Source organism: Python bivittatus, unplaced genomic scaffold, assembly GCF_059951505.1.
Source record: "Python bivittatus isolate LINGU-HERP-01145 unplaced genomic scaffold, Pbiv_v1 ctg000790_np1212, whole genome shotgun sequence".
Classification (NCBI taxonomy): domain Eukaryota; kingdom Metazoa; phylum Chordata; class Lepidosauria; order Squamata; family Pythonidae; genus Python; species Python bivittatus.
Window position 1 is genome coordinate 8,997,648 of NW_028277110.1, and position 22,699 is coordinate 9,020,346.

The window sequence follows — 22,699 nt, forward strand, 5'->3', positions numbered from 1 at the left end:
GTTATATTAGAGGCATAAAGGAATTTTGTTTGCAAATCTTGGCTACAGCTATTTTAACTGTGGACCCTGCTAAGTCTTTTTTCCTTTAAAAATTTGCCCCAACAAAGTTATCATGTCACCTTTTTCTTATTATACAAGGAGACAATGGCTTCAAAATGATACATTAATAATAGTTGAAATAGGAAACAGGACTCAAGTTTGATTAAAACCCCACCCTGGAAAGCCTTCATCTTCTTTCGCTGTGAGCAGTATCTTGCTTCCTGAGTTGCCAGGGCTCTGAGTGGATCCTGGGTGAGCTGGCTGGCCTCTTTTCTCGCGCTGCAACTTTGCCCCTTGGACATTTTGTGGATCTTCATCCATAAAGAGCCTTGTTGTCTCCAGGCCTCTCTGAGCTAAGTTGGGACTCACTGGGAGTGTTTGGGCTGTGCTTTAGCTACCCGGAACAAGTGGAGGGCCCAGCTGCTGGAAATCAGATCCCAGGACTGGACTTCCACTTGCGTATTGAGCAGGTCCACGTGCAGCGCCTGCATGTTTTGGGACTCCATTTGCATAATTACGATGCCGCAAACTGTCCTGAGCTGCTTCGCATGCTTTGGTTACCTCACAGTTAAACTACTGTACTGACCCTGGAAGAGGATCCAGAAGGTTCAGCATGAGCAAATTAAATTTTCCTGCATTGGTTGATGGCTGCTTCCTGAGGTGGTTTCAAGGGATTGGTTTTAACCTTTTAAGTCATGAACCATTTAGGATCTGAGTATTTGAGGAATTGCCTATTTCAGTACCAATTTGCCAGGGCATTTAAGTCAGAAGGTTCCCTGGGCTTTCAAAGGCTCATCTGTCAGATATGCGCCTTCTCTGCTGCACACTTGCTTTTAAAGTGCAAGCTCCTCAGAGTCATTTGGAGTTGAGCAGCTTCTAAAGTACATAAATAAATAAGCATCATATAGTCATAGTTGGGCAGTCTATAGAATTTTTTTGGATCTGCCTGCCAGGAGAGCTGAAGGCAGAACTTTAAATGGAGCAAGACTGAAAATTCTTCTCAGCTTGGATACCATGATATAATTTAAGTATCCAGCTGTCTGAAAATATAAGACTGACTGCTCAGGAAAACATTTCTGGGCAGCAGAGATTGGTCTTTCCATGACAGAAACATGTTGGGTTGGAATTCTTTTGGTTTGTTCACATCCCAAGGAAAAGAGAACTTCCTGCAGAAAGCCATAAATGTGTAATTTGTCTAAAAGATATTTCTTCTAACTGGTATTAAAATCATCTGCTAATGTCGGGGGGGGGGTCATTCCTATGGGGAAAAAAATAATTTCAGCCAATATGTGAAGATTAGCCAGAACTTTGACTCAATCTTAATTGATCCCCTTTCATGGTGGAGAGCAACATTAGAGATGCAATGTGGTACCTGGAAAATAGTTTTAAGAATTTGGATTCTACAATTTCTAATTTTGAATAATAGTCATAAGACCCAGGCAGTGCACTGTAAAGGCTTAATTAGAAAAAATAACCTTCTATCTGTTGCTAAATTATCAAGTTTTTGTTGTAAGAGATTTCTTGGAATAGAGTCAAATGCTGCCTTCAGATCCAGTTTCCCCATTATTGGTCTCAAACACTTTTCTGCCAAATGGAATAAAATTAAATACAGGTAGTCCTCGGTTAATGACCACTCGTTCAGCAACTATTTGAAGTTGCGATGGCACTGAATGAGTGGCACTTAGGTCCAATCCTCAAAGTTCTGGCTGTCACAGCATGCAGGTGGTCACGTGATTGCGATTTGGACGCTTGGCAACTGGCTCGCATTTATGATGGGTTGCGGCATCCTGCGGTCATGTGATTCCCATTTGCAGTCTTCCCTGCCAGCTTCCTGCAAGCCAAATCAATGGGGAAGCCTGCTGGTAAAGTTGCAAGTCACTCCCGTAAATCGCTCCTGCCACTTTTTCTCCCGAGAAGCCCAGCACAGAGTACAAGATCCAAGGGATCTCGCACTCTGTAGTCTGTGCCCATCTGCAGCACCCCCACCCCGCACTCCGTGGCACACATCCACCTGGCTGCACTCGCGTGGTACCACAGCATCCCCTCCCCCACCTGGCTGCAGTAGCGCAGCGCTGCATCACTCCCTCTCCCACCTGCCCGCACTCCATAGCACTCACCTGTCCACCAACCTACTTGCAAGCTGGCAGGACTTGCAGCTTCCTGCTGGCTTCCCCACTGACTTTGCTTCTTGTAAGCTGGCAAGAAGTTACAAGTCATGGTCACATGGGGTCCTCGCTTAATGACCCACGATCCTTGCTTAACAATGGCAGCAGGAACTGCCGGGATTGCCGTCACTAAGCAATGTAGTCACGTGATGTCACACTGCAACTGCTTTGTTTAGCCACAGCAATTCTGTTCCCAATTACCATCATTAAGCCAGGACTACCTGTAATGGTCTAGGGTAGAGCGACGCAGTCTGAAGGGAATCAATTAAGAGGTCTTCATCTTCCAAGAAAGATTTTAACCTAATTAACAAGAACCTAGGGTATAGTTTACCCATAATACATGGTAAATTAGTCCATAATACCAGGGTCACCATGTAGACTTTTTTATAGATGGGTATAATAATGATTCTTTTTCAATCAGTAGAGATCAAACCCAAATTGTTTATAGTTGTAAACAATGCAACCAGTAAAGAGGCCCACCATTGTTGGTTTAGTTTAATCAGTTCCATGGGGATATAATCAGTAGCTGTTGGTCTCCAGTAAGGTATGGGATCATTTATCTCACCAGGTGAATGACTGAGGGAACTGATACCCTCAAGATCATAAAAATGGGCTAAAAACAGTTTTCTGGTACTAGAGCTGATATACTACATTCTGGGGCTTGGGAGTGATTACACAGCACATTAGAGACTAAGGGCTAAAAGATTTTGGAGTTATTATTTAATGACACACTTCATACCTGTAATGGTATGTGGGAATGACTTTGGGAGACAGGAGGAAGAGCTGCAGACTAGACAACAGTCAGATAAGAGGCAGCTGAGTCCACAGAAGGAATGGGTGTGTGTCAAACTTCTCAGAAGGGACCCTTCCTAGTTTCTTGGACTGTAAAGTTGTGGGGGAGAGATGTACTTTCAGACTTGCAAGATTCTCTTAACAATGAAGTTAGAGCTAGTACTTCTTGGTGTGCTTCTTGTCTGGACTACCTCACAAGGCTGACAATACCTGACACCAAAATGCTTGATCTTTCTTTCGTTTTTTGCAAACTAAAAGAATTTTGTACTTTTTTTGTCATTTGAAACAAGTGGCTGGGATTTAAGGCCAGACTGTCTATAGTTTACGTGTGCTTTTTTGGGCTTCTTTTTTGCAAGATAGCACCCAGACTCTTGCAAGGATGCCTTTTATGTAACAGTGATACAGTTCTTCTTTGGACAAGCCTAATAAAAGAAAATAAATCCTGAAGCAGTAAAATCAAATTATTGTAAGTCCTTAAGACACACTCAAATAATTTTTGTGAACAGATTTTAAAGTACTGCTTTCTTAGAATCCAGTAGCAACTCAGTATGCCTACCACTTCATCAGACCATTTGCAATAAAGTCTGTGACTATCAGGTAATGCTGGTTGATAGAAGGAATTTAAAAACAACACTTCATCAGGTAATATCATGGAGGGGATCAAAGAGAGATGATCCTCTCACTATCCTTAGTCCAGTGTGGAAACTCTGAACGAATATGAGTAATCAAACAATAATCAGTTGTACTTGAACCATGAGAATGTGATTTCCCCAGAACCATCCACAGGAAAAGCACCATTTAAGATTATAAGATCTAATCTCTACAGTACTGACTTTGTGCCAGAGAGAACCCAGCAAAATTTAGATGTTACAGCTTCTATATGGGAACGTTCTTCCATTTCTGAATCATAACAAAACAGGATACTTGTTTTCCAATGCAATTGTATTTGGACCTGTTCTAACATTAAAGTCCCCACAATTGTTGGGGAAGCCTTGTGGTGTTTTATTAATGAAAAAGAATTATAAGATTCATCGTGCCCATTGCCATGGGCAGATCACTCTCTGGTCGTCCTCCAACTCTCTGGGACCACCCACCTCCGCAGGGCTGCCTGCCAGGCAACTGGTGGGCCCTACTGGGTTCCAGAGGGACCTTGGGGTTTTTCCCGGGGACCGGCCAGGCAGTTCAGCCAAGGCCTTGGCTACAGTCTGGAAGAGGCACGTGAAAGAGACCCTGGAGCAGATCGCTCCTAGGCAGCCACTCTCTGTGCGCCAATCTTAGGGTGCTCCTTGGTTTTCCTAAAAGCTCCAAGAAATGAAATACAGAAGCGTTGGAGAAATAGAAAGAGCGAACCCAAACACAAGAGCCCATATTCAGGCCTATATTGTGGTGATAAGAGTGGCGAAAGGTTGCTATTTCTCCACCCTTAGGAATATTCATGCTATCCGGCAGACAAAGTTGCTGAGATTTGCTCAGAGTTGGACTCTGGGTGTTGGAGTCTTGTGATGTTATCTGGACTGAGTTTGATTCTGTTGTACCCAAGGAAGTGGACAAGGTCCTTTTGTCTGTGAGTCCAGCCACCTGTTTGTTATATGGTGGCCCCTCCCTGGGTTATTAAAGCAACTCGGGAGGTGACCCCAGGATGGGCTCATGCGGGGTTTCAGCCTCTTTCAGAGAGGGAGTGGTCCCACCAGTCTTGAAGGAGGCGGTGGTATGCCCCCTCCTCAAGAGGTCATCGCTGGACCCTTCCCTGTTGGAGAATTATCAGTCAGTTTCCAATCTTCCCTTTCTGGTGAAGGTTGTGGAAAAGGTGGTTGGACAACAGCTACAGAGGTTCTTGGAGGAAATAGATTATCTGGATCTGTTTCAGTCTGGCTTCAGGACAGGGTACAGTACAGAAACAGTGTTGGTTGTACTTGCTGATGACCTTTGGTGGAGCCAGGAAGGGGATGGTGCGTCCATCCTGGTGCTCCTTGATCTCTCAGCTGCTTTCAATACTCTGAACCACAGTATCCTTCTGGACCAGCTGTGGGGGTTAGGAGTGGGAGGCACTGTGCTCCAGCAGTTTGACTTCTTCCTCAGCAGCCAGTTCCAGTTGCTGTTGATGGGGGGCAGAGATCATGTCCACGGCCCCTCAAGTGTAGGGTGCTTCAGGGCTTGACGCTCTCCCCTCTCGTGTTCAACATCTACACGAAACCACTGAATGAGTTCTTCTGCCAGTTCAGGGTGTAGTATCATCAGTATGCTGATGATACTCAACTTTACATCTCCACCCTGAGTGGCACAGGTAAAGCTGTCAATGTCTTGACCCAGTGTCTGGAGGGTGTTCAGGTCTGGATGGGGCAGAACAGACTCCACCTCAGTTCTAACAAGACTTGAGTGACTGTGGCTGTTTGGAGCCCCTGGTGACCATCTTTGGTCTTGGATGGGGCTGTACTTTCCCTGTCAAGACATGTGCAATGGGGGTCCTTCTGGATTCACAGCTATTGCTTAAAGAGCAGGTGGCAGTTGTGGCCAGAAGGACCTTTGCACAGGCTCGTCTTGTGTGCCAGTTGCACCTTTTCCTTGATCGGGAGGTCCTTCAGACAGTCACTCATGCCCTGGTCACCTCACGTTTGGATTACTGCAATATGCTCTACATGGGGCTGCCCTTGAAGACCACCCGGAAGCTACAGCTGGTTCAAAATGCAGCGGTGTGAGCAGTAATGGGTGCCTCTCGGTGTGCCCATGTGTCACCACTGCTGTGCGAGCTGCACTGGCGGCCAGTTGGCTTCCAAGTGCAATTCAAAGTGCTGGCTATTACCTGACAAGCCCCATGTGGCAGAGGGCCTGGATACCTGAGGGACCGCTGGTCTCCAATTGTTTCTGCCTGCCCGGGACATTCCTGCAGAGTGGGTGCGCTCCAGTCCCCTCCATTAAACTTTGCCGTCTTGGAGGACCTAGGAAGCCTGCCTTCTCTGTTGCGGCCCCCACCCTCTGGAACAGCCTCCCCCCAGAAGTAAGGAGGGCACCCTCTTGCCTGGGATTTTGGAAAGCCTTGAGAACCTGGCTTTGGTCCCAGGCCTGGGATTGATGTTTATTATTTGTTCAAAGACCCATTTTGTTTTGTGGATTTTGTTATTACAGCATTTTAGGGCTGCCTGTTGATTTAACATCTTTAGCTGTTTTTATGTCTTTTTTAGTTTTGTGCGCCACCCAGAGTCCACTGAATTTGAGTGGTCAATAAATTTAAAATAATGACGACAACAACTTATACATGATTTATCCTTCTTAGCCTCCCAGCCTGCAATGGTCCGTGAGATCAGACTTAAGCGATTCTATAGCTCGAGGCATCGGTCACAAGCAGCAATGGAATTCCGTGTGCCATATTGGTCCTTAAAAGCATTACTGATTCACACATAATGGAAATGAAATAAAAGGGGCAATTGGTTTTAAAAAGTGAAATTTGTGTTGTTGAGATCAATTATGCTTAGACATAGGGAAATTAACAAAAACCAGCTTATTAGGAACAAGAAACAGATGTCAGTCTAAGTTTTGTAAGTTTTCTAATGGACAGATAGAACAAAGGGAAGCCAAAGACAATTTAAACTCTTTGGATCCTTGCTTCTTCTGCCAGATCTGATGGGCCGGGCAGATACAACTGGGGAGAGGCAAACCCTCAAATAACCCGGCCCCTGCCTTGAAGGGCTCTAAAGGTCATTATCAGCACCTTGAATTGGATCTGGAAGCAAACTGGCAGCCGATGCAGCTTGCAGAGCAGAAGTGTAACATGGGCCGTTCTAGAGGCACACATAACTGCCCGTGCCACTGCATTTTGCAGCAGCCGAAGCTTCCAGATACTCTTCAAGGGCAGCCCCATGTAGAGTGCATTACAGTAGTCCAGTTGGGAGGTGACAATAATTACTTGATTGTTTTACAGAAAGGAAGTCAGTAATTTTACTTTGCACAGACTGGCTATTCTCCTCCATCCTTCTGTTAGTGCCGTAAAAAATCTGTTGCTGGAAGAGGTGAGCCAAGTTCCTCTTTTAGTTAAAACCGTGCCCTGGTACGTATTGTGATTAGTATGCTGAGTCATACATTGGCAAGCAATCAAGTAGAGAAGCCTCTGCAGTAATTCATTTGTAATTTACCTTCATTTGTTCAAACCATTAATAACATACAACTTAAAACAATTTTATTAGTAGTAATATGAGTCAAGACAAAATACCTGTGAAAGGAAATCTTTGAAAAGAGCTTAGAGTGCTATTCCCTCCCTCCGACTCCTATTATGACGGTGTCCCTCATCTATAACATGGTCTACAAGGCCATTGTCCAGGTCTTCTGCCCTCCTTCTTTCCTCTTTGGAAGGTTATTGCAGATGCCCACTGTAACAGCACAGGGGTTTAAGGGTACTACATTTTCCCTGTGTTTCCCTATACAAAATGACTACTCTGTTGTGAGCTTGTGCCTAGCATAACTTGGGGAGGCCTTAGATTTCCCCAAGAGAAGCCTCTCCAGTTGCGTCTCCTAATCTTGCAGCTGAACTGAAGAGTACTTGCTTCTAAAATCCAAGTCGGCCACCTGGCCGCCTGGCCAGGGAAGAATGTGCAAACTTTTGATAATTATGTGGCAAGAAATCAAAACAATAAATATGCTTCATTAGAAGTAGGAATAGTTGCAGGAGAACATTATATATGCTTTGAGGGACCTGGCTGGGGAAATCTTTCAAGGAGGCCTGTTGGTGAAAGGTGCTGTGGTCATGGAAATAATAATTTCCAAATATTTTTTCGTTGCCCAGGGGCTGTCCCAGTTTATCAGACAATGGTAGGAAGACGACCAATATTTTATTTTGCAATTGCAAACCATAAACATTTGATCAAATGTGGTGCCTCACAAGCACACAGATGAGCGAAGGATTCCTAATACAAAGTCACCTAAACTGCTTGGGCAAGGAATATACAGATGTGGTTGCATCATGGTTTCCATGGTGAACTCAGGCTATCCCAGAAGTTAACAGCTTTCACTACTGACCTTTAGGTTTCAAGGCTCCCCCTAACTATCATGCTCACTGACATTTTCCAGAACTTATGTAATATTCCCCTATTTAGAGCTAGCCTAACGAAGGCCACCTGTAAATTCTCTGGTGCTCCACACCGACATCTGCTGCTGCTTCTGATGAGGAGATGGCGCTCCCAGCAGAAAAAGGGGCATGAGATTCTATCTCCCTTATTGAATGCTGTCTTTTTTTTTTTTAAAGTCTCACCTGTGAAAGTACATTGTTGCTCCTTTGTTTTGCTTTGTTCTAGAAATCCTTTCAGCTTCTAGATCACTTAGAATCCTTTAGCCTCCTGCCCACATTTAATTGTATTCTTAGCCAGGAACGCGTAGCAGCCCTGTTTAGTTCTTCTGCCTATTCTCTACCCAACAACCCTGCATTCAGTTTCTGGATTGGTCCATAATCTTCTACATTATACACAAACACGTTTATTACAGCCCTAAGGCCAGATACAATCAAAGTACCATCTTACATTTATATATATCTATAAAACAAAACTGTATTATTTAATCTAATAATTAAAATAACAGTGCTAAAATATATCAAAGTAAGATACTATGTTGTAGAATTTTAACTCTAATGGTGGAGCATATTGTACAGATGGTAGCACAAAACCGGGCAACTTGGGAGGATATTTCAGGGTCTTTGTCCGAAAGGAGTAGCATTAGATGGAGGTCACACTCCATGCCAGGAAATACCTTCAATATTGAGTGTGTGTGTGTATGTCTAGAATCCTTATATAGGGAGCAATATAATAGCATATGGCTTAATGTTTCTATTGAGCCATCTCCACATGGACATAATTGAAGGTGCATGGGAATGCCCTTAAAATGTCCAAAAAGGACTGCTGAGGGCAATGCGTCCATTCTAGCTAGGGTGAAAGCTTTGTGAAATTTCAGAATTGTAATAGATGTTAAATAAGAAGCTGGAATAAACCCTTGTGGTAGAAACTGACAAATATTGGGGTGCAACACCTTACTTAAATTTGTTTGTAAATCTATGTCCCAGATATGTTGTTTAAGGGCAGTTCTAGCTTTATCAAATCCTAATAAGCACAGAGTTTGCATAGAGAAGCCCAGCAACTGAATTCTATCTAAGGCTTGTTTTTGCCACGATGATTTGAAATGGTCCCTAAATACTAACGGGGCTAAACCTACAAGAAACAGTAGTAACTTTAGCCAGAAGGTAAGAAGAAGAAACCATGCTCTGGCATCCAATGAAACTATACCTAATTCTACCCTTAAGATGGCATTTTTAACACTTTTTGGTACCATCAAAATGGCTTTCATAAACTTATTTTGAATAGTTTCAATTTTATTGAGGTTTGCAAAGGAGCAAATCTGAGAGCCATAGAGGAACTGAGGTATTACTTTAGCTTGGAAGACCTTGCATGCTGCAGGGATATAATGGGCTCCTTTTGAGTGGTAGAATCTTATAATTGCTGATGAAGTGCACTGTGCCACACTTGCTCGATAAAGGAAATGTGTATTCCAGAATAGAGAAGCATGGAATTGCACTCTAAGGTATTTATAGGTGCGCACCTGTTCAATTGGGGTCCCATTTATTTGCCATTTATGGCTTTTATGATAATATTGGGCAAAAACTAAAACTTTAGTTTTCTGATAATTTATTGAAAGTTCCTGATCTGTGCAGAATAAAGCTAGTGCCCTAAGTGCTCTTCTCATTCCCACTTGTGTGGTAGACATGACTACATCATCGGCATATAGTAGTGCTGGAATTGCACGGTCAGCCAAAATAGGTGGGTGATGGGCTGCAGCAGCAAGCGCTTGAATTATTGGATTTAGATACAGATTGAAAAGTAATGGAGCTAATATGCAACCTTGTCTTACACCTCTGTAAGTTGGGACTGCTCTAGATAAGTGTCCCCAAGGGGTGGTTCTACATTATAATGTTATGACTTGTTTGAAATGAAAGCATGCAGCTCGAGAAAGAATAACCATCCCATTAGACCCCATTTCACCTGTCTCTCTTTTGCTCACACCCTGTCCTACTCAGACACACACACTAGTTTTGACATGTCTTAGTTGTGACTTGCATGGACACACGTTCCAAGGGTTAGGCAGCCTGGAGGCATCTGTCTAGTAAGCTGATTCCATGCCATAAGCCCCGTTACATTAAGAGCCTGCATTGCACAGCAGTAGCCCTGACCTGTCTAACTTTGTCTTTAAGGCAAGGATTCAGTTCACCTTCATTCACTGATCTTTTTGCCCTCTGCAAAAGTTGACCAGATTCTCATTCAAATTCTGGAAGGTCTTTACAGCAAAAACTGCCAGTTTTCCAAGCCCACTTACAAAAAGAAAGTAATGAAGTCACTGAGCCAGCAATGAGCTTTCATTTCTAGAAAAAGTCTATCTTGGATTTTTTTGTTAGGTTTATTTATTTATTTATTTATTTTTATTTTATTTATCAAATTTATACACTGCCCATCTCACTATACAAGCGACTCTAGGCGGCTTACACATAAAAAATTATAAAAGCAATAAAAAATCTTTACAAAAATATGTAAATACAGAGCTAAAAGAGAAGGGAAGCGACATCAAATCACCAACCACCCCAGTGCTGTGAGCCCCCATTAGATTCCCATGCTAGATGGCAGAGACAGGTCTCCGTGCTCTTCTGGAAAGCCAGGAGATTTATGTAGCAGAGTTGAAGTGAATTTGGGAAAAGTGAGTCCCAAGTAAATGTTATTTACCTGTAAATATATTAAGTTAGGCGCTGCTTTTCTTTGTCTCAACAGATTTCATGTGTATTGATGGTGCTATATTTCTCCAGTGGGAAATAGGAAAGGTGGTTTCAGTGTTTCTCTGTTTCTGACTAAGAGATGTGGCCCCTGGGCTGTTCTTGGGCATCTGCCATCATTAATGTTTAAACTTTCTATTTCTACACCTGGGACCAAAATAAGAGAAGGCACCTGAATCCAGAGACCTGAATCTGGGTGTTCTTGCCTGTTAGAGAAGATTCCTCCTTTCCAGCTTTTAGACAGAGACTGCAGTGCTGTAGTTCCTGGAAAAAACTAATCTCTTTCTTCAGTTCTTGGAGAAGCTCCCCAGCAATACTTAGATGTGAGGAACAGTTTGCAGAAGAATCAAGACTGAATAAATATCTGTGTGGCTACATGTTAGTGTCACATAATTTATTTAAATGTCAGTGAAAGTAAATTAAATAGCTTCCCATCCAAATCACTGTAAATCTTCTTCATTCCCAAGGTTGTTCCAAATCAGTGCTTTAAATGAAGAGCTACTTAATCCCAATTAATTTCACCCTCAGTTCTAGTTCTTAGTGTATTTATTGTTGCATTTATCTCCTATCTTTCCTCTAAGGAACTCAAGTTGGTTGCAGGGTCATTGCCTTATGCCTAGTGAGGCAGGCTGGGCTGGCAGGAAGGGACTGGTACAAAGTTCTCCAGTGGATTCCATGGTCAAGTGGGGATGTCAGTTTCTGACTTTCGAGTCCCAGTCCAAAACTCTAACCATACTGATGGCTATCATTGTTCTCATTCAGCATAACTGCGCAAACACCTAGGGGTCATAACACCTTTTGCATGGAAATGAAATAAATTTAATATCATTCCAGACTTATTTCAAGGATGGGGCAACAGCTACTTAGCAATGTTTGGGTGACTTCTTAAATTGGCCTCCAAAGTTCTATATTCCTCCCTTTCTCTCAGGACATTTTCTAAAATCAGAGAGCCAGGCCTATTTTAGACCTCTGCAACAGTCTAAATGATTGTTCAGTTCAAGTAATTATTTATACTTATGAAGGAGAAAAGTTATGGTGCTGGGGAGGAGCAAGAACATGAAAATAGAATCCAGACAGCACTGAGAAACATCTCATTAAGATAGGACGAGCAATCAGAAAAGTAACTGGAGAGTCACCTTATGGACTTAATTTCTAAGCCCTCCATTATTTAACACTGCTGAGAGGAACAGATGGTGGACTGTTGCCTGTCAGGGACCCCATTTCCTCAACAGAATGTACCAGATAACTTCCTTGGGTAACTTCCTTAATGAATTGTTGGGAATGATATAGACATAATATATCTTGCTTCACATCTTGGGTGGGGGAAATGGGTTCTCAGGATCCAGCTAGACAAACTCCAGTACACAAAGACCTTGCAATTTTTAAAATTTTTTATTCATAACATAGTTTTGGTGTCTCAGCCACACACAGCTAATCATGTAAGCAGCATTTAGTTTAAGCAGATACAGATCCAGCGCTCCCACCCAACTCCCTAATATAACTTCTATGAAAGAGTTTGGTATGCAGTAAAAAGTAAAAAAAAAAAACAGGTAGTCCTTGTTTAGCAAGCACAATTGGGATTGTTAATTGAAGCGGTCACTAAGTGAAACCACACCTGTGCTTATGATCCTAAAACTTTCCTTTGCTTTATAGACCTGCAAAGGTTATAAATGTGAGGATTGGTCATAAAGTTGCTTTTTCATCATTGTCGTAATTGTGAATGGTCGCTAAATAAGGCAGTTGCTGAACAAGGACAACCTGTAAATTAGTTTAACTGATTTAAATGTAATTGGTCCTGCTATTCCGTAATTAACTTGTTTGTTTCCTACAAAAGTAATGTTTCTGTTATGGAGTAAAAATATCTAACTAGTATTATTTATGCAATTATACTTAATTTCTACTCCCTTTAGAGTTAATAAAGAGCTTTATTTATACTTAGCTGGTAATCTCTTGTGGCTATGAGAAAGTTCATCTTCTTCCAATGCTCTTTTCCTTTCTGGTCCTCTGTGCAGATGAAACATGATCCTATGCTGTGTCCTCTTGCATCTTTCGTGATCTTCCTATTCTCCTTGGCACTCTTATGGTTTTCAGGCTATTCTGGAAAAGGCAAATCGCAGTCAAGACTGCTTAAGCCAAAATGATTTGCTAGACTTTTCTTCCTCTCTAAGCTTCAATTCCAACTCCTTTCCTGCCAGTTCATCAGCCCATTTTCAACTTTTTTTCTTCTCCCTGTCCCCAGTGTGAGAAAGCTTTATCTATTTCACTCCCTGCTATTTCCCCACACCACGCTTATCACCTTCAGGCACACCTTGTCTGTCTGGGAAATCACATAGCAGGATGGCAGACTGCTTAGCTGCTCCATTCTGTCACACCTTGACTTCAGCAAGGCCTTGATGAGCAAACAAGATTATACATGGGCTGGATTGTGTGACAACTCATGGGAAACGGAGCTAGCTCAAGAACCCTCATCGAGGTGGAGAGAGGAAGAGAATGGGGTGGCTCAGCCATCCCTCCGGGTCCTCTACATGTCAACATTTTAACTGATGACCTTCTTGATCTGTATCAGATTTTCATATGACATAACCTTGGTGGGACAGCTAATAGCCTAAAAGACCAAAATACTATTCAAAATTATCTAGATAAATTGGAGAAATGCCCTGACGGTAACACAACATTTTACTGAAATGTTAAGCTACTTGACTCCTGGGCATGATGTTCTCCAGAATGGTGGTTCCCTTGCTTCCCAGCGTGCTGTGGAGGGCAGCAGCTAGTGATGGAAGGGGAAGGGGAAGAGACGCTCCCTTGGAGTGGAGGTGCTACTCTCCACTGAGATGAAGCACAGTCAGCACAGCTTGCCTAGGCACAAATAGAAAGCTCTGCTTTGGATGCCAAGGGGGTTGCCTGCTGGCCTGTGGTTGAGCAAAGGGCAAGGTCCTGCATTCCTGCCCTTCAGAAACAGTTGGAAGCCTGTTCTTCTGCTGGAACAACCTGGTTGTACAAAGGTAACAAATGCAGTTTTAGGCAGCTTCAAGAGAAGTGCAATTTCCAAAGTACATGAAGTCATCATTCCATTATGTTCTGCATTAGTCAGACTCGACCTCAAGGATTTTCCCCAGTTCCTGGTGTCATTTTAGGAAGGATTCAGAAAATTAAAACAGTTTCAGAGAAGGGCAATAAACATAACCAGGGGATGATAAACGGATTCCTATGAAGAAAGATTGAAGCAGCTGGGTATGTTTAACCATGAGAAAAGAAAACAACCAAGTGGTAGCAGTTTTCAAATACTTAAACAGATACCGTATAGGTCAGAACCTGTTCTCTGTCCTGCAGGATGTAGAATAATGGATTCAAGTGACAGGACAGGAGTTTCTGATTCAAGACTAGAAACACCCTAACCCTATCCTTTGATTTCACTTAATGCATTCCCTATGACAATTTGTTATTAAATAAAGATCACCCAAACCAGTTGTTCAGATTTCCTTCAGTGCAGCTATAAAGTCAGAGAGGCAGGAGAAGAAGACTGTACAAACCTTCTTCCAAGGTGTAGAGGGAAGAGGGAATGGAGGACAGGAGGAAGAGCTACCAAGGCAATGCCAGATAGCAGGGCTTATGCCTGGGCCAAGAAATAACTCAAGAAAACATCTCAGACAAGCCCTCCCTAGTTCACATGAAGATAAAGGGAGGAGAAGCACATTCAGACTTGCAAGAAGCTATCACTATAGCTGTTACAATAAAAATAGTCCTGACCTACATGGCACTGGTTTCTTAGTCTGGCCTACTTTATGGGACTGACTCAAGGACAGTTCTAGAGGAAGAAAGATGTTTGGCTCCACGCAAGTCCTGGATCCATGCACATCTCTGCACCTCACTTCCAGCTTCCTTCCAAGAGATCAGCAAGCAAGAGAATTGGACCCAAGATTATGACTTTGCTTTTCACACCCAACTGAATGGGAGAGAAATGATCAGATAGAAAAGAAGTGGCTGGCACGTAGAAGTCTGGCAAGGTAAAAGGACCATTTCTGCCTTGCAGTCAATGTTCCTTCTAATTTCTGATGTGTGGGAAAGAAATACTTTGTGCAGCTTTTCCCAAACCAAATACAAATTTGTGCACCACACTACAAGTATATGAGTAAATTAGAAATACAATATGACAACAATTATAATTTTATTTCTGCTTAATTTCAAATTTATTTCTTTATATATTTATTAAATTTATATGGTCACTTACTTTAAATACAACAAAACCAATAAAAGCAATAAAACAATCATGTGAGCCATACGCAAAGCAGCATAATTCCCTCTCATTGTGCTCCCACTGATAATTGCAATCATTATTTTGTATGCATTTAAAATTGTTTTGGGGGGGCAGAGAATTTGATATTGTAATGAAAGTTTTTTTAAAGAAAGAAAAGCATAATACAAAAAGCATTTAGATAACCTCCTCTCTTTCATTTTTTCCTCATTCTTTGCTTCTCTAGATGTACTCTGAATTTACTTAAACTTTAATTATTATTAATTTTAAAACTGAATTTTTTGTAAAGTTAACAATGATCACGGACCTTATGTGGCCCAAAACTCAAGAAATATTAAATATTTTTGGGTGAAGGGGGATATTAACCCTCCCCCCTTTTTTTTGAGGGAGGAAGGAAAAAAATTAAACCACTTTTGGAGGGAGACGCTCCTCTGTGCACAGGAGGCTCTGGCGCCTGGAGCAAGGTGGCCGCCACTGTGAGGCTGAGAAAGGACCACCTGCTTTCTGGCCCGGGCGAAAGGCACAAGCTCGCTGCCTGGGCTGTCTGTCCCGGGGGTGGCTGGGGCCAAGTGACCCTCACTGCTGTCGTTAAGCTGAGGCAGCGAGCTTCTGCAGAACTCCTTGCAAGTCGTGAGCCTGGAAGTTTATGGGGACTGGGATAGGTAGATGTTGTTTGATGGGGTTAAAGGTATCATCGCAGGATATAAGCTGTCCCAAGTAAAGCTGCCTTTTGGAATTGACTGATGGTGATTTTCCCCTTCATGGATCACTGCCTTGTCGTGGCGAAGGGGCTTGCGTAACTCAGTGAAGCCATGAGCTATACCGTGCAGGGCCACCCAAGACGGACAGGTCATGACAGAGAGTTCTGACAAAATGTGGTCCACTGGAGAAGGAAAGGGCAACCCAGTCCAGTATCCTTGCCAAGAAAACCCCATGGACAATGTTAAAAGGCTAAAAGATATGACGCCGGAAGATGAGCCCCTCAGGTCGGAAGGTGTCCAATATACTACTGGGGAAGAGCGGAGGGCAATTCCAAGTAGCTCCAGAAAGAGTGAAGCGGCTGGGCCAAAGCCAAAAGGACGTTCAGCTGTGGATGTATCTGGAAGCGAAAAGAAGGTCCGATGCTATAAAGAACAATATTGTATATGCCTTTGAACTGTGGTGCTGGAGAAGACTCTTAAGAGTCCCCTGGACTGCTAGGAGGTCAAACCAGTCAATCTTAAAGGAAATCAACACTGATTGCTCATTGGAAGGATTGGTAATGAAGCTCAAGCTCAGATACTTTGGTCACCTAATGCGAAGAGAGGACTCTTTGGAAAAGACCCTGATGCTGGGAAAGATTGAAGGCAAAAGGAGAAGAGGACGGCAGAGGATGAGATGGTTAGATAGCATCACTGAAGCAATGAGCATGAAACTGAGCAAACTCAGGGAGGCAGTGAAGGACAGGAAGGCCTGGCGCAATATGGTTCATGGGGTCACAAAGAGTCGGACATGACTTAATGACTGAACAACAACGATGGTGATTTTGTCAATGCTGATGGTCTTCAAGTGTTGCTCCAGGTGTTTTGGGGTTGCACCCAAGGTGCCTATTACTATTGGAACTATCTTTGCTTTCCTTGCCACAGTCGTTCTACTTCTATTTGCAGGCCTTTGTATTTTGTGCTTTTCTCTAGTTCTTTCTCTTCTATTCTGCTGTCTCCAGGTTAGGGTTAGGGAAAGACACTTTTTTGTCTTTCTTATCAACAATTGTCCCAGAGCACTTTAGCTTCTTCATTTCCTATTACTTTGTCTGTTTTGGGGTCCCACCAGTTCTTGCTTGCAGACAAATGGGGTTTTTTTACAGATATTCCAATGCCCCATTGTTGCTACTTTGTCATGCCATTGTTTGTAGTCTGTGCGATCTTCTTGCGGCAGATAACTAGGTGGTCCACTGTTTCTTCAGGTTCTTTGCAGAGGCAGCATTTGCTGTCTCTTGCTGTCTTCTCAATTCTGGCTTTGTATGCATTTAAGGCTTGGTCTTGTGCAGCCAGAATTAGCCCCTCGGTCTCTTTCTTCAGCTTTCCTGCTCTTAGCCATTGCCAGGTCTTGTTGTTATCTTCTTTGCCTGCTAATTTTTTTGTGTACTGGCCATGTAATACTTTGCCTTGCCATGTCTGTTTTCTACTCTTCATTTGGTCTTTCTTGTAGGCCAGTTTGGTCTCTCTGGTGTTCAGTAAGCCTTCATGGTGTAGTAGCTTCAGTGGATCTTCTTCTTTGTCCTTCAGATATTCTTCCAATGCCCTTTTTTCTTTTTAACTGTCTGGTGTACTTGCAACATTCCACGCCCATCAATGCTCCTTGGTAAGTAGAGTCTGTCAATGTCACTGTTGTTGTTGTTGTTGTTGTTATAGCTTAATGTTGTGTGTGCTTGACTTTTTACTGAATGCACAGGTTTCATGAGTAATGTGCATGCACACATGCACCCACCTTGGCACACAGCTTGTTGTGATTCAGCGTAGAAGCCCTCAGCCCTCTACATTTTGCTTAGCCATCACTGCCCCTGCAGGGTTTTCTGTTGAAACCTTTTTGTTTTCTTGTTTGTTTTTCAAAAAGTATAACCTCAGTCCACTCATGTGCCTTCCAGAGCAGCCACAGAAAAATGGGTGTCCAGGGAAAGGAGGCAAAAGCATCCTGGGCAGAGGTTGCCCAGCCTTGCCCTATCAGAAGTCAATCTATCACCAGTTGCCTTTTCAAGTTTAAAGTATTTCAAGAATTAAAAAAAAGATTTTTTTAAAAATGGTTCCTGTGGAAATTTGTAGCAGTGTTTTAAAGAACAAATAAGCCTCCAAATATAAGGCATAATGAGAAAATGTATTGGAAACTATTTTTCATTGAGGTGGAATAGAAAATAATTGAGAACATTGAAATGAAAAACTGTGTCCAACTGTCAGCAGGGGAAGGGGCTGCTGCTGCTTAGCAAAAGGGTAGACCCAGAGGAAGGCGGGGGTGAGCTAGCAAGGTGTCCCAAGGAAGGGGGAAACCAGATGCTGCATATTAGGAGGGTGAGTGGACATGAGTGCATTCTTGCGGTGAAAGATGGTCGGGGAAAGGGAGAGGATTGGGGGATGGTCTTGAACAATAAGGAGAACAGTGAGTTTAGAGGAATGAGTTTGTCAGTGCTGTCTTATACTGAGGTATAGGGCAAGGGATCCAGTGTTTTGTAGCCTCACCAGTTCATTTGTCTACAAAAAGAAAGTTTTGTGACTAGTATCATCCACCATTACAACTATATTGAAATGGTGTCTGTTGCACTTCCTCAGGGCTGTGAATGTTCCATGAAATGAATGCTCCAGAGAACATAGTCAGCTAGTTGCCAAAGACCAACCAGGAAAAAAAAAAAGATTTTCATGAGGAAGGAGAAAATTGTCAAGATACAAGGTGGGTCTTCTTGAACATAAAATCAAATAGTTAGCAAACAGGTTCTTAGGCTTAATTGGCCAAAACCCTCTTTTTACAGTTCTCCAAAGAAGTAACATCAGACAAGATTGTTATAATGTGTTTCTTATTGTAGATGTTTTGGTTCAGATATTTACTGAACACCCTACTTGGTGCTGGTTATTTATGGCATAAGCACACATATCTATTCTACTCAGAGTTCACTCCCAAATAATTTTTTACCCTTTGACATCTCTTTCCACCCAGAACAAGACCTACCTCATCTTCATGCCCCTGAAGCCATTTTTCATTATGAATCCCAAAGATGCATTGGTCACAAGCTGAGTCAGACTAGCAGATTTTGATAGTCAGGCAAATGCATAACCCATCCGTTCTCTGCAGAAAATGTAGTGCAGGTCTGAGCCTGTACTTGGAACATATGTGACCACTTTGCAGTAGTTTCATCTTTTAGGGAGTTCAGGAGCAGGTGGCAACAGCTCTTCCTGCTCCTGGCCAAGACTGATGAGCGTAGCTGATTCTAGACAGCAATTCAGCCTCCTTTCTGGCAACGGCTCAGTGGCATGGCCAAAGCTGTCCTGTGCTGCAGAGAGAATGGCATCTTTGGAGGAAGAGGCTGACAAGGAGGGTTGTATGTGTAAGGTTTGCCCCGTTCGACAGAGAAACTCCCGTAACACGTGTGGTTCACAAAAGAGGTTTACTCATGCGTAACGTAGCAGTCACAAGCAAAGCCAGGACTGGCTTGGTACAATTGCATCACTCGTTATATTCCCCCCTTCCCGCGCTTTTTTCCGCCCCGCAATTGCATTACCGCTGCGGATTATCGGCCCCCCAATAATCCCTCTTGATTGTCCATGATGGCAGGTTCGGTCAGGGTCCATTGTCCTTGATTGGCAGTCCCCCTCCGGCTTGGGTTGGTCCCCCCCGGTTACGTGCAAGCCCAAGGGTTCTGTGTTGCTCGGCGATCTTGTTTCGCTGCCTGCAGCCCCGTTCATTGTTGGCTCGCGCCGTTATCAGTGTATAGTTAAAACTTCCGCTGCACTTTTCCTGTTTGGCTGGGCGCAGGTGGCCCATTAATTAGCGGCGCTTTCAGTTCCTCTTTCCCTCGCTAGCTGCCGCCGGTGGAGTTCACTCACGTGGTCTGGCTGCGAGCTTCCCCGAAGCCCCGTGCTGACCGAACCTGACATACCGCCCCCCTGAAGACAACTCCCCCCCCGACTTTATTTCGGTTTCCCGGGGTATTTGTTGTAAAAGTCCCGCACTAGGTCCAGCGCTCTTATGTGGGTTTTGCTTACCCATTCGCTGTGGGACCTGGGAAAATGTTTCCATTGCACTAGGAGCTGGACCTGCCCCTTGTGCCTCCTGGCGTCCAGTATCTGGTTGATCTCGAAATGCTGCTCCCCACTGACCATGATGGGTGGTGGCACCCCTTCTGCCTTCTGCCAGGCGTTCCCCGGCTGGTGCAGCTTTAGCAGGCTGCAGTGGAACACCGGGTGGATCTTCCCGAGGCTTTTCAGGAGCGTCAGCCTGACGGTTACTGGATTGATGACCTCTGCAATGGAGAATGGCCCCACAAACCTTGGGCTGAGTTTTTTCGATGTCTGGTGTGTCTTTAGGTTTTTGGTTGACAAATACACCTGGTCCCCCACTTTCCACTGCCCCTTGGGGAGTCTCTTGCGGTCCGCGTGTTTTTTGTAATCGGCTTTGGCTCTTTGCAATGCCGCATGCGCCGCTCGCCGGGTGGCGTCAATTTGGGCGAACCAGGCGTCCAAGGAGTTGATTTGGGACTCCGGCTGAGGCAACTCCGGCATGGGTACGAAGTCTCTCCCGGTGGCTACTTTGAATGGAGAAAAGCCGGTACTTTTGTGGACGGCGTTATTGTACGCTACTTCCGCGAATGGCAGTAGCTCCGCCCAATCGTCCTGTTGGTGTCCCACGTAGCAGCGCAGGTACTGTTCGAGCCCCCCGTTCAGGCGTTCCGTGGCTCCGTCCGTCTGCGGATGCGCCGCGGAGGAAAGGTCTTGCTTCGTCCCCACCCGCTTCAGGAACTCCCTCCAGAACCGCGCGATGAAGTTGCCACCCTGATCACTGACGACCCGTCGGGGCGCGCCGTGCAGCTGGTAAATATGTTGCACGAACAGCCTCGCCAACCTCTCTGCCGTGGGGACTTGCCTGCACGCTACAAAGTGCGCTTGTTTGGAGAATAAGTCCGTAACCACCCAAATGGCGGTCTTCCCCTTACTCTCCGGGAGCTCTACTATGAAGTCCATGGCGATCTCTTGCCATGGGCCATCGGGCTCCGCTACCGACTGGAGTAACCCCCTAGGCTTGCCTTTGGCCCCTTTCGCCGTCGCGCACACCAGGCAACCCCCCTCCACGTCCTTCCAGAGCGTTGGCCACCAGAACTGCCGCCGAATTAAGTGGAGCCTCTTCACGAAGCCGTAATGCCCCGCGTTCCGGCTGTCGTGGGCTCTTTCCATGACCCCCCGTCAGCACCCCTCGGGTACGTACAACTTCCCTTCGTGCCACCACAAACCCTCTTGGCTGGTTAGTGCTTCTCGGTTTTGCTAGAGCCAAGCATCCCGCTCCGCCGCCTCTGCAAACCCTTGCTTTACCTCAGGCGCCGCGTCCCGTCGCTCCCCCTTGGTCAGGCTCCGGGTCACCGCCTTTGCAGCCAGCCTGCTGGCAGGGATGATGGAGTCCACGATTTCCTCTCGTAGGCTGGCGTGCTGGGGCATGCGAGACAACCCGTCTGCTAGGAAGTTGCGCTTCCCAGGGATGTGTTTTAGGGTGAACCTGAACCTCCCAAAGTATTGGGACCACCGCGCCTGTTTGGGGGATAGCTTACGCGGGGCCTTCAGGGCCTCGAGGTTCTTGTGGTCCGTCTACACCTCGAATGGTTCAGCTGCCCCCTCCAACAGATGTCTCCACGTGGCTAGCGCCCACTTGACGGCGTACGCCTCTTTCTCCCACACCATCCACCTTCTCTCTGTCTCCGTGAATTTGCGGGAGGCGTAGGCGCATGGGTGGATGGCCCCCTCCGGGCTGGGCTGGAGCAGGACCGCCCCTGTTGCCACGTCTGACGCATCTACTTGTATGATAAACCGCCGATCTGGGTCGGGATGGCGCAGGATCGGCTCCGCTGTGAACCACCGTTTTAGCTCCTCAAACGCCCCCTGGCATTCCACAGTCCACGCGAGTGTCATGCTGGGCTTGGGGGGGTTTCCAGTGCCCTTGGTTTTTAGCAAGTCTGTCAGGGGAAGGGCGATTTGGGCGAAGTTCGGGATAAACTGTCTGTAGAAGTTCGCAAACCCCAAGAAGCTTTGAAGTTGCCTCCGGGTTCACAGTGCTTCCCAGCCCAGAACATCTTTTACTTTCGCTGGGTCCATCTCAATTCCCCGACTGGATATCCGGTAGCCGAGGTAGTCCAGCTGCTCCCAATGAAACTCGCATTTTGATAGCTTCACGTACAGCTGCGCCTTCAGCAGTCTCTGGAGCACCATGCGCACCAGGCTCACGTGCTCCGCCAGGGTTTCGGTGTAGATGAGGATGTCATCCAGGTAGACCAGGACGCCCCAGTAGAGTAGGTCGTGCAGTACCTCATTTATTAGCTGCATAAACACCCCCGGGGCCCCTTTTAATCCGAACGGCATCACGGAAAACTGGTAGCTTCTGAGCGGCGTGTTGAACGCCGTTTTCCACTCATCTTTTGCGCGGATCCTGACCCTAAAGTAAGCTTCGCGCAAGTCCAGTTTTGTGAACACCCTCCCCTTAGATAGGTGCGACATTAAGTCCTTCATCAGGGGGAGGGGGTATTTGTACTCGGTGCTGATTGCGTTCAGCCCCCGGTAGTCCACGCACATCCGGAGCGAGCCATCCTTCTTCTCCCGGAATAGTACCGGGGCCGCTAATGGTGACTTCGTGGGTTGGATGAATCCCCGCGCTAGGTTCTTGTCTATGAACTCCCGCAGAGCCCCCATCTCCCTCATTGACAGGGAGTACATTTTCGGTTTGGGCAGCTTTGCCCCTGGCTCTAGCTCGATGGCGCAGTCACTGGGTCGGTGTGGAGGGAGCTGGTCAGACTCCTTCTCCCCGAACGCCGCCGCCAGGTCTCGATATTACCTCGGGATTCCGCCGCTCGTCGTGGGTTCCCCGGACTCTGGCCCTCGTTTTGCAGTTGTCCCGCCAGTCGCCGCTGCCTTCCCACACCTCGGGATCATTGCGAGT

At 45.2% G+C, this 22,699-nt stretch overlaps 1 long non-coding RNA gene across 5 annotated transcripts in view; it reads left to right on the plus strand.

Annotated features, from left to right (window-relative positions):
- Positions 1-22,699, plus strand: part of LOC112542757 (uncharacterized) — a 62,982-nt gene that overhangs the window by 10,140 nt on the left and 30,143 nt on the right. For 2 of the 5 annotated variants that reach the window (XR_015793602.1, XR_015793603.1), the window contains exon 2: positions 18,340-18,457. The exons of the other annotated variants lie outside the window; for them this stretch is intronic. This is a non-coding gene — a long non-coding RNA (uncharacterized LOC112542757). The remainder of the gene's footprint in view (positions 1-18,339; positions 18,458-22,699) is intronic. 5 annotated transcript variants of the gene reach the window in all.